Source organism: Acinonyx jubatus, chromosome E3 (genome assembly GCF_027475565.1).
Source record: "Acinonyx jubatus isolate Ajub_Pintada_27869175 chromosome E3, VMU_Ajub_asm_v1.0, whole genome shotgun sequence".
Classification (NCBI taxonomy): domain Eukaryota; kingdom Metazoa; phylum Chordata; class Mammalia; order Carnivora; family Felidae; genus Acinonyx; species Acinonyx jubatus.
Window position 1 is genome coordinate 29,858,411 of NC_069398.1, and position 12,088 is coordinate 29,870,498.

The 12,088-nt window shown below is 46.8% G+C and overlaps 2 long non-coding RNA genes and 1 other non-coding gene across 3 annotated transcripts; 1 reads left to right on the top strand and 2 right to left on the bottom strand.

Moving 5' to 3' along the window:
• Positions 1–205: 205 nt before the first annotated feature.
• On the bottom strand, positions 206–277 carry TRNAW-CCA (transfer RNA tryptophan (anticodon CCA)). The gene has a single exon. It is a non-coding gene; the product is annotated as a tRNA-Trp (tRNA).
• Positions 278–4,790: 4,513 nt separating this feature from the next.
• LOC113594535 (uncharacterized) lies at positions 4,791–6,817 on the bottom strand. Its single transcript, XR_003414923.2, has 2 exons — positions 6,566–6,817; positions 4,791–5,135 (listed from the first exon to the last, which is right to left on the bottom strand). It is a non-coding gene; the product is annotated as an uncharacterized LOC113594535 (long non-coding RNA).
• Positions 6,818–8,433: 1,616 nt separating this feature from the next.
• LOC128313676 (uncharacterized) lies at positions 8,434–12,055 on the top strand. Its single transcript, XR_008294689.1, has 3 exons — positions 8,434–10,418; positions 10,970–11,073; positions 11,711–12,055. It is a non-coding gene; the product is annotated as an uncharacterized LOC128313676 (long non-coding RNA).
• Positions 12,056–12,088: the final 33 nt, after the last annotated feature.

Consider the following 12,088-nt stretch of genomic DNA (forward strand, 5'->3'; position numbering starts at 1 on the left):
GGACACAACGACCCATATGTCTGCTCCTGTGGGGGGTTTTCCCTTCCAGGTCATCCTCACCCTTCAGTTTAAGTGCCTGTCCATCGCTGAGTTGTTCCCAAGAAGTCCCTTTGGACTAAAGAAAAAGAGAAAGCCCAAGGTTGGGAGGGTAGCAGACAGACGCTTACGTATTGATTCAGGTGGCCAAACAGAAAAGCCACAGCTGTGACCCCGACGTGATTTGAACACGCAACCTTCTGATCTGGAGTCAGACGCGCTACCGTTGCGCCACGAGGTCGTGAAAGCTACCCCGGTTTTTGTCCTTTAGGACAACATGCATTTCAGCAGTTGTCAGGTGCAGCGTCCGGTATTTTTTTTTTTTTTTACACTGCTTTTATTTTGACTTGGGACTGGCTATGAGCTCTCTGTCCCTTTTACAACGGGGCTATTCAAAGCAAAATGTAAATGTAAATGAAGCAAAGGAGGAGCTGAGGGCTGGGAGGATACTCGTAATTCGGGAAAGCCACCTCCCCAGGGCTTTTAGGGAGCGTTGCCTGTGGAAATGCCAATCGCAGCTCCCAGGGAAGGCAAGAGCGGAGCCAGGGGCGCGGGTCTCTTCTCTCCAAGTCCTTCAGCAGGCGGAGCAACAGGAGGATTTGCGCTCCGGTCACACCTAAGCAGCGAGACTACTTCCGTTTCTCAAAGAGGGCACTTAGAAGTTTCTTTTTCTCTTTTGCTAAAAAAAAAAAAAAAAAAAAAAAAAAAAAAAGCCCACATATTCATTGTAGAAGGCTTATTAGATACGGGGGCGGGGGGAACACTACAATAAGTAGGTTGAGCACTGCTGACACAAAAGACCCAGGGGTCGAGGAGGGGAGAGTGATGCTTTGCGGTTGGGATGTGGGGCGTGACCACGGGTAATACGTTTCCGTAGCAGCGCAGCGTTCATTGATTGCGCTGAGTGAATGGAGAGGAGCCTGCATCAGGGAGATTGTGGACGCAGGAGGCATGTGACAGCCGGGTGTCTCCGACGTGGGCATCATAAAGGCTCTCTGAGTGAAATACCAAGACTGATCTCGCCATATCCTTGCCGGTGTAACTGGAAACCTTCCACTTCTGCGTTTTAGGACGCCCAGACCAGAATGATGATTTTGAGCTGGGAACAAACAGTAGTTTAGGTACTTCCTCATTCGTGGGTCACAGACAACCTGTCAGACTAGCTTTGTTGGGGACATTTTATTTTTTAAATTTATTTTTATTTTTTTACATCCCAGTTAGTTAGCATATAGTGCAACGATGATTTTAGGAGTAGATTCCTTAATGCCCCTTACCCATTTAGCCCATCCTCTCTCCCACAACCCCTCCAGTAACCCTCTATTTGTTCTCCATATTTAAGAATCTTTTATGCTTTGTCCCCCTCCTGTTTTTATATTATTTTTTCTTCCTTTCCCTTAGGTTCATCTGTTCTGTGTCTCAAAGTCCTCATATGAATGAAGTCATATGATTTTGTCTTTCTCTGGCTAATTTTGCTTAGCATAATACCCTCTAGTTCCATCCATGTAGTTGCAAATGGCAAGATTTCATTCTTTTTGATTGCCGAGTAATACTATATATATATATATATATATATATATATATATATATATATACTCACACCTTCTTTATCCAGTCATCCATCAATGGACATTTGGGCTGTTTCCATACTTTGGCTATTGTTGATAGTGCTGCTATAAACACTGGGGTGCATGTGCCCCTTGGAAACACCATACCTGTATCCCTTGGATAAATACCTAGTAGTGCAATTGCTGGGTAGTTCTAGATTTTTAATTTTTTGAGGAACCTCCATACTGTTCTCCAGAGTGACTGCACCAGTTTGCATTCCCACCAGCGGTGCAAAAGAGATCCTCTCTCCCCGCATCCTCACCAACATCTGTTGTTGCCTGAGTTGTTCATGTTAGCCATTCTGACAGGTGTGAAGTGGTATCTCATTGTGGTCTTGATTTGTATTTCCCCTGATGATGAGTGACATGGAACATTTTTTCATGTGTCGGTTGGCCATCTGGATGTCTTCTTTGGAGAAGTGTCTATTCATGTCTTTTGCCCATTTCTTCACTGGATTATTTTTTTTTTTTGGGGTGTTAAGTTTGATAAGTTCTTTATAGATTTTGGATACTAACCCTTTATCTGATATGTCATTTGCAAATATCTTCTCCCATTCTGTCTGTTGCTTTTAGTTTTGCTGATGGTTTCTTTCACTGTGCAGAAGCTTTTTATTTTGATGAGGTCCCAGTAGTTCATCTTTGCTTTTGTTTCCCTTGCCTCTGGTGACTTATTGAGTAAGAAGTTGCTGCGGCCAAGATCAAAGAAATTTTTGCCTGCTTTCTCCTCGAGGATTTTGATGGCTTCCTGTCTTACATTTAGGTCTTTCATCCATTTTGAGTTTATTTTTGTGTATGGTGTAAGAAAGTGGTCCAGGTTCATTCTTCTGCATGTTGCTGTCCAGTTTTCCCAGCACCACTTGCTGAAGAGACTGTCTTTATTCCACTGGATATTCTTTCCTGCTTTGTCAAAGATTAGTTGGCCATATGTTTGTGGGTCCATTTCTGGTTCTCTATTCTGTTCCATTGATCTGAGTGTCTGTTTTTGTGCCATGTTGGGGACATTTTAAACTGAAGACTTGAGGTCTCTGGTTCTAGGCTGCCTTTCTACATGGGCCTTACTTTTTACCACATACCCAGACCCCCTGGAGTAAATTTAGAAGGTCCTATGCCATTTATAAGAGAGTACACACAGTAAAGCTTCCATTGTACATGCTGCAGTGAATTTGCTGCAGCGACAGAAGAACCAGACTTCACTCTGCCAGCATTTCTCAGAGCTTGGACCGAGTCACTAAAATTTGCAACAAGAAGAAAAGTATCTTTTGTTGTTTCAAGAATGGGTTTAATTTTTTAAATACAGCAAATGATTTTAGTTTTAAATTGAAGATAGGGACTTATGAGATGTAAAGCATCTATAGATATATGTCCTTTCAATGAGAGTCCATTTTATTACTTTTTTAATGTTTATTTTTGAGAGAGAGAGTGTGAGTCGGGGAGGCACAGAAAGAGAGGGAGACACCGAATCTGAAGCAGGCTCCAGGCTCTGAGCTGCCAGCACAGAGCCCTACGTGGGGCTGGGGCAAACAAACCGTGAGATTGTGACCTGAGCAGAAGTCAAATGCTTAACTGAGCCACTCAGTTAAGGCGCCCCTAATGAGAGTCCACTTTAAAGTAAAAGAACAGTCAGGGTGCCTGGGTGGCTCTGTCAGTAGAGCATGTGACTCTACTGGGCTTGTAAGTTCAAGCCCCACCTGGGATGTACGGGATGTACAGATTACTTTAAAATAAAATCTTTAAAAATAATTTGAAGTAACAACAGTAAACTGAGTATGCCCAGGACAAGGACTTGATCATTTCTATGTCTGAAATGAGGAATTCTCCCACAGCTCCAAACTGGGTGTGTGGATTTCTATTCCCCCAAGGAGACCTCTAACACCAAATGCCCTCGCAGGATATTAAATAGATCTCAGTGAAAAGATAAATGAAAGAATTGAGATAATTGTAACATATAACATTTAAGGGGAATGCTTGCTATAAGCCTCCTGCCCCTTCTAAGTATATTGTTAATCTTCTTACATACTCTCTGTGGTAGACAGTGTTATTATGAGTCCCACTTCTCTGGAGAGGAAATGGAGAAACAGAAGATAAGCAAATTGCCCAAAGTGATTCATCTAAGGAAGCGGCAAAAACAGTTCCAGCTTTTCCGTCATTGCCCAGTTAGAAGAGTCTAGGGTGAACAAGTTTCCCTCACAACTTGGATGGGTCATTTATCCTGGGTCACTCTTGGGAGTGAAAACTCCAAACCCCTCCATTACATCCATGGGGATTGTCTCTAAGAGGAGGCCTTGTTTTATTTTTATTTTTTTTTAAGTTTATTCATTTATTTTGCGAGAGTGTGTGTGAGTAGGAGAGGGGCAGAGAGGGAGAGAGAGAGAATCCCAAGAGGCTCCATGGGCTCTATCTCACCAATCTTGAGGCCATGACCTCAGCTGAAAGCAAAAGTCAGAGGCTATACCGACTGAGCTACCCAGGTGCCCCAAGGAGTCCTTGTTTTAGAATGGAGTTATTTGGGACGCCTGGGTGGCTCAGTCTGTTGAGCAGCTGACTTCAGCTCTAGTCGTGATCTCATGGGTTCGAGCCCGGAGTCCAGCCTGGTGTTGAGCCCTGGGTTGGGCTTTGTGCTGACAGCTCAGAGCCTGTAGCCTGGTTCAGATTCTGTGTCTCCCTCTCTCTCTGCCCTCCCCTACTCACACTCTGTCTCTCTCTCTCTCAAAAATAAACAAACATTAAAAAAATAGAGTGGAGGTATTTGTTCAAGTAGTATGGAAGAACAGGTGGTTCACTCTTTTTTTTTTTCCTGCATATGTATTGATTTTTTTAAAGCTTTATTTTATTTTAAGTAGGCTCCACACCCAGCGTGGAGGCCAAGGCAGGGCTTGAACTCGGGAACCTGAGATCAAGATCTGAGCTGAGATCAAGAGTCAGAGGCTAGGGGCGCCTGGGTGGCTCAGTCGGTTAAGCATCTGACTTCAGCTCAGGTCGTGATCTCACGGTTCTCATGGGTTTGAGCCCCATATCAGGCTCTGTGCTGACAGATCAGAGCTGGAGCCTGCTCCAGATTCTGTGTCTCCCTCTCTCTCTGCCCCTCCCCTGCTCGTGCTCTCTGTCTCTCAGAAATAAATGTGAAAAAATAAAAAAGTCAGAGGCTAGGCGCCCGCTGCACATGTATTATTTTTTATTGACATATAACACTGTATTCGCTTCAGATAAACAATAGAATGATTTGATATATGTATATATTGTGAAATGGTCCACTCTTTTATAGATGTAAATTTTCATCAATTTCCCACATAGTGGCTCAGTGCCAATTCGGCCCAATGATCTGTAATGAGCTCTTAAGTGTAACTGTCAGGAACAATCCTGAGACTTCCCACGACGAAAACACAGAGCTTTGAGGTCAAGACGTGGTTCTCACCTCATGGTTCGTCTTCCTTCATGGTCGCTCAGTTCTGAAAATGTATCAGTAGTGTCTGCACGGGAACGCACTTGCAGCTGATCCTGTCATGGGGAATACAAGTATCTCTGGAATAAACTGCACCCCACCCCCGCCCCGTTCATAACCTGAAAATCATTGCTTGTGCCCCTAGGCCCTCCACCCGAGGGAGGGGTCATCACGGCGATCCCCTCCGGCCTTCCAGGCTCCGGATGTCTGCAGTGCCTGATCCCCCACGCGTGCCAGGTGGCGGGCATGGGGGGAAGGGAAAAGGAGGGGATGCAGGTGCCACCGATCGCTCCCTCCATCATGCGGGTGAGCTCATCCTCCCCCCGCCCCTCCCCCCCCCCCCCCCCCCCCCGACAGCGGTCTCCGAGGCTTGCCAGGCCCTGCTCTCCAATCACGCGCTCCAGCCGCTCCAGAGCCTCTCCAGAAGCCAAGCACTCTGCTCCGGGCTCTCCCCTCGCAGATGCGACCTCGGATCAGACCCTGGGACCCTACGTGGCACCCACTGAGTTCAAGCCAATCACCTCAGTGAAAGGGAAGGGGATTTCCTCCGGGGAATTTAGCGGCAGAGTATCAAGGACCACCCGCCCAGCATTGGGTCCCCGCGCCACTGGTGGGGGTTCAGATCCCATCAAGGAAAGCCCACCCCGGGAAGGTGGGAGTTACAGAATCAGACGCAAGGTCAGGGTCATCCCCGACTCCGGTTGCTTGGGACCAACAGTCCAACTTGGAGGTAAACACCGTTTGAGGCTCAGTTATACACCGCAGACACCGTCCATGGTCCGCAAGCACCCTAAAGAAAACCTGAAATGAACCTTGGAGAGAAGGTTCAAGGACGCACGAAACCGTTTAGATGCAAAAAAAAAAAAAAAGAAAAAAAGAAAAGAAAAAAGAAAAAAAAAAAAAGGGGTCCACACGATCCGCCTGCAGGACTCTACCCAGCCTTCCTCCCCACGCCCCCACGCTTTCCGGCTGGAGGCGCCAAGAGTGGAGCGAGGCTGGGACGAGCAAGGGGTTGGGCCGGACGCCGCTGGGGGTGAGGCCAGAGCCTGGCCCCGGGCGCGCTTCCACCTGCGGAGCGCAGGCTTCTGCTCCAGGGAGGCGGGGAGGCCTGGGCTCAGGGAAGGGGAGGGTAAAAGAGAAGTTAGCTGCCCACCTCTGCCTGGGCGAGAGTGATACGGCCCTGAACACGGGTGTTCGCCACATCGAAGTGACTGTCTGGGAGCCCCCTTCCCACTTTGGGCATCGACTTCCCTTCTCAACCCAGACGCTGGCGCCCAGAAGTCTAGGAGGTAGAGGCCGCTCCCAAGGCGTAGCGGCCTACCGATCTCCCTTTCCCCAGAGGCGGGGCGGAGAAGGGAGCAGACGGTCATCTGTGGGCCCCAATCACCCATTGTTGAGGATGGAGGCCCCCACGTCGCCTCCGCACCTGGCTCGTCTTGAAAAAATAATTTTTTAAAGCTTATTTGTTTGTAATATCTACACCCACCGTAGGGTTCTAATTCACGACCCGCGAGATCAAGAGTAGCACACTCCTCCGACTGAGCCAGCCAGGCTTCCTCGGGCTTGAAATCTTGAAGGGTCCACTAGAGACACTGCACGAAAACCGCCAGGACCAAGGAAGGTGAAGGCCAGTGCACTGGCTGGCGGAGGCAGGATGGAGAGGCCCCTCCAGTCTCCCCAGGGCGCAAAGGTGCCTGCATTGCCTTCCGGGCGGGGAAGGTGGGGAGGAGGAGCGCCGGTATTAGGCCTGGAAAGATGGAGAATTCCGGTGGAGCGCGGGAGAGTCCGAAAGGGCAAATCGGCCCTCTAGTCTTGTTATTCTTCGGGCAGAGGATGACTTCTCTGCGGGAGTCAGGTGGGGATGGTGACTAGCACCAAGTCCCATTGTGACGTGCCCGGAGCCTCAGCTGAAGATTGGCGGGGTGTGTGGGGGCGGGGGGAGGGGGTGGTGGTGGTGGTGGAGGGGTGGGGATAAAAGCCCCGGTCGCCAGGACCTGTACTGGACCCAGTCTTGGCGCCCAGTGGAGGCCCTCCAGCTTTTGTCCTTCTGCTGGTCCCTTCCTTCCTGGAGCCCTTTAAAGCTGACTCTACAGAGGTGACCGTTCCGACCCGCTGCTCCTCTCCTGAGTCTCAGGCATAGACTCAGGATCCCACTTCTCACCGTATCTACTTCTTCTACCCTTGAGGAAGCCAAAGAAAAAGTAGGGAGGGGCGCCTGGGTGGCTCAGTCGGTTGCACTTACGTTGTCCGACTTCGGCTCAGGTCATGATCTCAGTGTTGGTGGGTTCGAAACCAGCCTCCGGCTCTGTGCTGACAGCTCAGAGCCTGGAGCCTGCTTTGGATTCTGTGTCTCCCTCTCTCTCTGTATCCCTTCCCATGCCCCCCCCCCCCCAACTCTGTCTCTCAAAAAGTAAAATAAAAAAAAAAAAAACATTAAAAAGAAAGAAAATAAAAAGTAAGGAAACACCAGGCTGAACCCCATTGGCTTCAGAAGGAAATACCCAACTTCCAATCCTGTTGGAGAGCACATCACCGGAACAAAGGACATTGTGAGACAATGACCCCAGTGTTATGGGAAATCTCAGACAGCTTGGAAAACTCTGGCCGACAAGGGAAATTGAAGTGACTGTACGAAAGCGTTGTCAGCAGTAAGATCTGTTTGCAGAACACACGAGTGAAAATGAGCGTCAGAAGGAACAGATGCCAGGTATTCCTCATAGCAAGGCTTTTGCAGCTTTTGAAAAAAGATGCAGACCTCTTCCCAATCCAGAGAACAGAGGGGTCAGGTGGGCAGGGGCTGGGCAGACCTTGAGGAGACTGAATCCTGACAAGTCCTTACCGCATGTGGCACAAACCAGAGATGAAAATGTAGGTAGAACCTTTGAACAACAATAAAAATCAGAGCCCTAATGAGCACTGTGGTCAGAGGTTCTGGGTCTGCAAAAGGAGAAGAAAGAAAAAGAAAGGGAATGCTAAACACTTGGGCTCGTGCCCATCCTAGGAAGTGTCAGGGCCCTTGTGGGTGATGTGACAATCACATTTCAGGATAAAATGAGATTAGTTCACCAGGTCCCTGTAATCTTAAATACACTCATCCCCCACCCACCACCACCACACACACCCCTGCCCCAGACAGTCTGTCAATTCCAATCACCAGCATGCTGTGGTCAGCAAACTTAGCTTAGGTAAGTGCACTCTGCCCACATGGTGAAAGTGGCAGGGACAGATTCTTCAGGAAAATTACCATTTAATTCTGTTTACATCACTTCTTTAGATTCCTGTTATGGACTACATGTTTGTGTCTTCTAAAAATTCATTTGTTGAAACCCTAATCCCAATACCCCTAATCCCTAATACCCAATGCGATGGTATTTAGGAGGAGGGGTCTTTGGGAGGTAATTAAATCATGAGGGTGTAGCCCTCTGGACAGGATTAGTGCCCTTATAAGACACACAAGAAGGAGGCTCTCTGCTACATGAGGATATAATGAGAAGGCAGCCATCTGCAAACCAGGAAGAGAGCCCTTACCAAGAGGTGAATCTGCAGGCACCTGATCTTGAACTTCCAGTCTCCAGAACTATGAGAAACGAATTTCTGTTGTTTAAATTTCCCAGTCTGTGGTTATCTGTTAGAACCACTCAAACTAAGACAGTCCCTTCTGTTTTTTATTATATTGCAATCTTCCTAAGACTGTGTATTTCTCCATTTTAACACACATTCACACCTTCCTCCCCATTTTCCTTTCATTGATCCCTTCATCATTTAATTTGGCATTTTGTACGATTTTTTCTTGCTTTTCAGTTCTTTGTGTTTTCTACAGCAGTGAATTATGAATTCTCTTCATAATGCGCTATATTTTTGTTGACGCCCGTTTTTAATTTTTCAACTGCCTTTTATTTTATTTTTAATTTTTTTAACATTTATTTTTGAGAGACAGAGACAGAACATGAGCATGGGAGGGGCAGAGAGAGGAGGAAACACAGAATCGAAGCAGGCTCCAGGCTCTGAGCCGTCAGCACAGAGCCCGACATGGGGCTTGAACTCACAAACCGCGATATCATGACCTGAGCCAAAGTCGGACATTTAACCACTGAGCCACCCAGGTGCCCCTCAACCGCCTTTTATAGTTTCATTTATTTTTATTTTCCCTCATCTCTCATTTTGTCTTCATGATTTATGGTATAAACTTTATTTCTAATCTTTGTGCCATTATTATTATTATTATTATTATTATTATTATTATTATTATTATTTAGAGAAAGGGTGCCAGTGAGCAAGGGGCAGAAAAAAATCCCACAAGGAGCAGAGAAGGAGAGAAAGTAGTGGGGCTCACCTGAAGCGGGGCTTGTGTTTTTCACCTGAAGCAGGGCTCGAACTCACCCAAGATGGGGCTCAAATTCACCAAGAGATCATGAGATCATGACCTGAGCCAAAGTTAGATGCTTAATGACAGCCACCCAGGCTCCCTAAGCTTTGTGCCTTTTGAAATTAACGTCTCATTTATTGTTTTCTGTGTTCTATTGTTTCTTTTAACCTGCTCTCTCCCCTGTTGCAATCCTCCTGTTCTATTTCTCTTTACTTGCATATTTATCAGATCCTCCAGGATTTCTTTGTTCACTCTTCAACTCCTCTCACTTCACTACTGGTGGCTAACTTTGCACCAGGTGTATCCTCTCTGTGCTACCCCCTCGTGCCTCCTTGCCATTAGAACTTTGCTTCTCTCCCATTCTGTGATTTAAAAAAAATTTTTTTAATGTTTATTTATTTTTGACAGAGAGAGAGACAGAGCATGAGTGGAGGGAGGGGCAGAAAGAGAGAGACACAGAATCCGGAGCAGGCTCCAGGCTCTGAGCTGTCAGCACAGAGACCAACGTGGGGCTCGAACTTACAGACCGCGAGATCATGACCTGAGCTGAGGTCCGACACTCACCGACTGAGCCACCCAGGAGCCCCTCCCACTCTGTGATTTTTAAAGCCCCTTTTCTTATACTAGAAATGCACTTGGGGCCTTATTCACCTTTGGTGCACTGAGATGCCATGCTGACATGCTCCTTGTACTTCTAATGTATTGAGCATAGTGACTTCTTCAATTGCTGTCTCTGTGGTTTTTTCATTTATTGTTTTGCTCATTTTCCTCTCTGATCTCACAATAATTTAACACCTATTGAACATCTTGAATGAGACAGCCACGCTTTGAGTTCAGAAACAGAGCTTTAATTTAAGGAGCACAATTTTTATAGTGGAAGAAGCAGGAAAATAAGCTGACAACTGATTGATGCTACCATGATGTACTTGCCAATAAGAAAAGAATCAGAAGGAATCTTGTTTGATAAGTGAAGGTAATGAACCCTATCCCCCAGCACCATGTTGAATGAGACAATTATCACAATAGCCTTTGTTAACTTGTAAGGAGCTCCCTGTTACAGGGTGGTTCTCTCCCTGGTATATCTGTGGTGAAAGGAAGCGTCTCTCAAGGTCACCAAAACTGCAATGGCCTCAACTTTTTGTCTAACAGTTGCCCTATCCTCTCTGGAAACCAAATCCCAATGTCACCCCCAGAAATGCAAATCCTTTTAGAACAAATCTTAATGGGTATGATGACTCCTACTCCCACACCCCCACACACTGCTGGTGACAACTTATTGAACTTGTCAGGATTTAAGGAGAAATTTTCTGGCAACACAAGAACATGACATTCAAAGGCTCCTCAGAGAGCACTGGGTTTTTTGTTTGTTTGGTTGGTTTTTGTTTTTGTTCTCAGAGGAGGAAGGAAAGAAAAGGTATTCCAAATGAATTAAACTATAAGGAGACAAATGTCAAGAAAATGGATCTCTGCCCCAGGGAGGAGTCCATTTTCTTTTCTCTTTTTTTTTTTTAATTTTTGAGAGAGCACACGGGACAGCACAGAGCCCGATGCAGAACTCAAACCCACCAACCATGAGATCGTGACCTGAGCCGAAATCGAGAGTCAAATGCTTAACTAACTGAGCCCAGGTACCCTGAGGAGTCCATTTTCTTGATGGACCTAGGAAAATAGTAAATTACAGCCCTCTTGCCCAAGGTGCAGATCCTGGCATTGAGCCTCTAGTCCAGGAGGTTTACATGATGCTCCAGGGACAGCAGGATCCTGGGGTTCACCCCTTCCTTGTCCCTGTTTTCTTCTGAAGATCAATGGCTAAGGGTTAGAAATCATGGGTCTTGGGGAAATCTGTGCGTGGTGACCCCAGGTTTTATTTCTCATTGTTTTCACATAACCACAAATCCTATGTATGTGTGTATGTATGTATGTATGTATTTCCACAAATCCTTCTGTTTTTCATACTTGGGCTCTTTCTTGAATAGGGAGGAAAATTGTGCAATCCCATGTGTACAAAGGCAGGAAGCTCCCCTGCCAGTGCTGCTCCAAGTACACCCCTACTTTAGAGAAGGAAGAGAGATTAAGGGAATTGAAGCATCTTGCCCAAGTCAGAATTTCTTAACCAGTAATGGTTATCGTGGCCTTTCCAGAAAAAAACAAAACAAAACAAAAACAACCAAGATGGTGGTAAGACATCATTGTGCATGGAAAAGAAGTGGCAGAAAGAAGGGCTGGAGTTGTGTAACCCTAGGTCTTGCTTTTTTCCGTCTTCAGAGCCCAGCCCAGAGCTGGGACACATAAAGCTATGCTTGCATCAAACCTACATGGAGCCCAAGCCTGGACACCAGCTTTTCTGGTAACTAGGAATTCTGTGAGAGTCCCAGCTTATCTCCCATCCAACACAGTTGGGAGGAAAGGTCTTCATATGCCCCTGTAAATTCCCACAACAATTTTAAGGCGACAAAGTAAGAAAGCCAGGACGCTCTTTTCTCCTTACTTCCCATTTCTGGCTCCCTTTCAGCCTCCTCCCTTCTATGATGGGAAGCCCAGGCTGAGCCCTACCACCACCACCACCCCGTCCCCCACCCACCTACCTCCCTACCCCATTCCCCGCTTTCTATGACGGAATACCCAGACTTTGCCCTCCAGGCA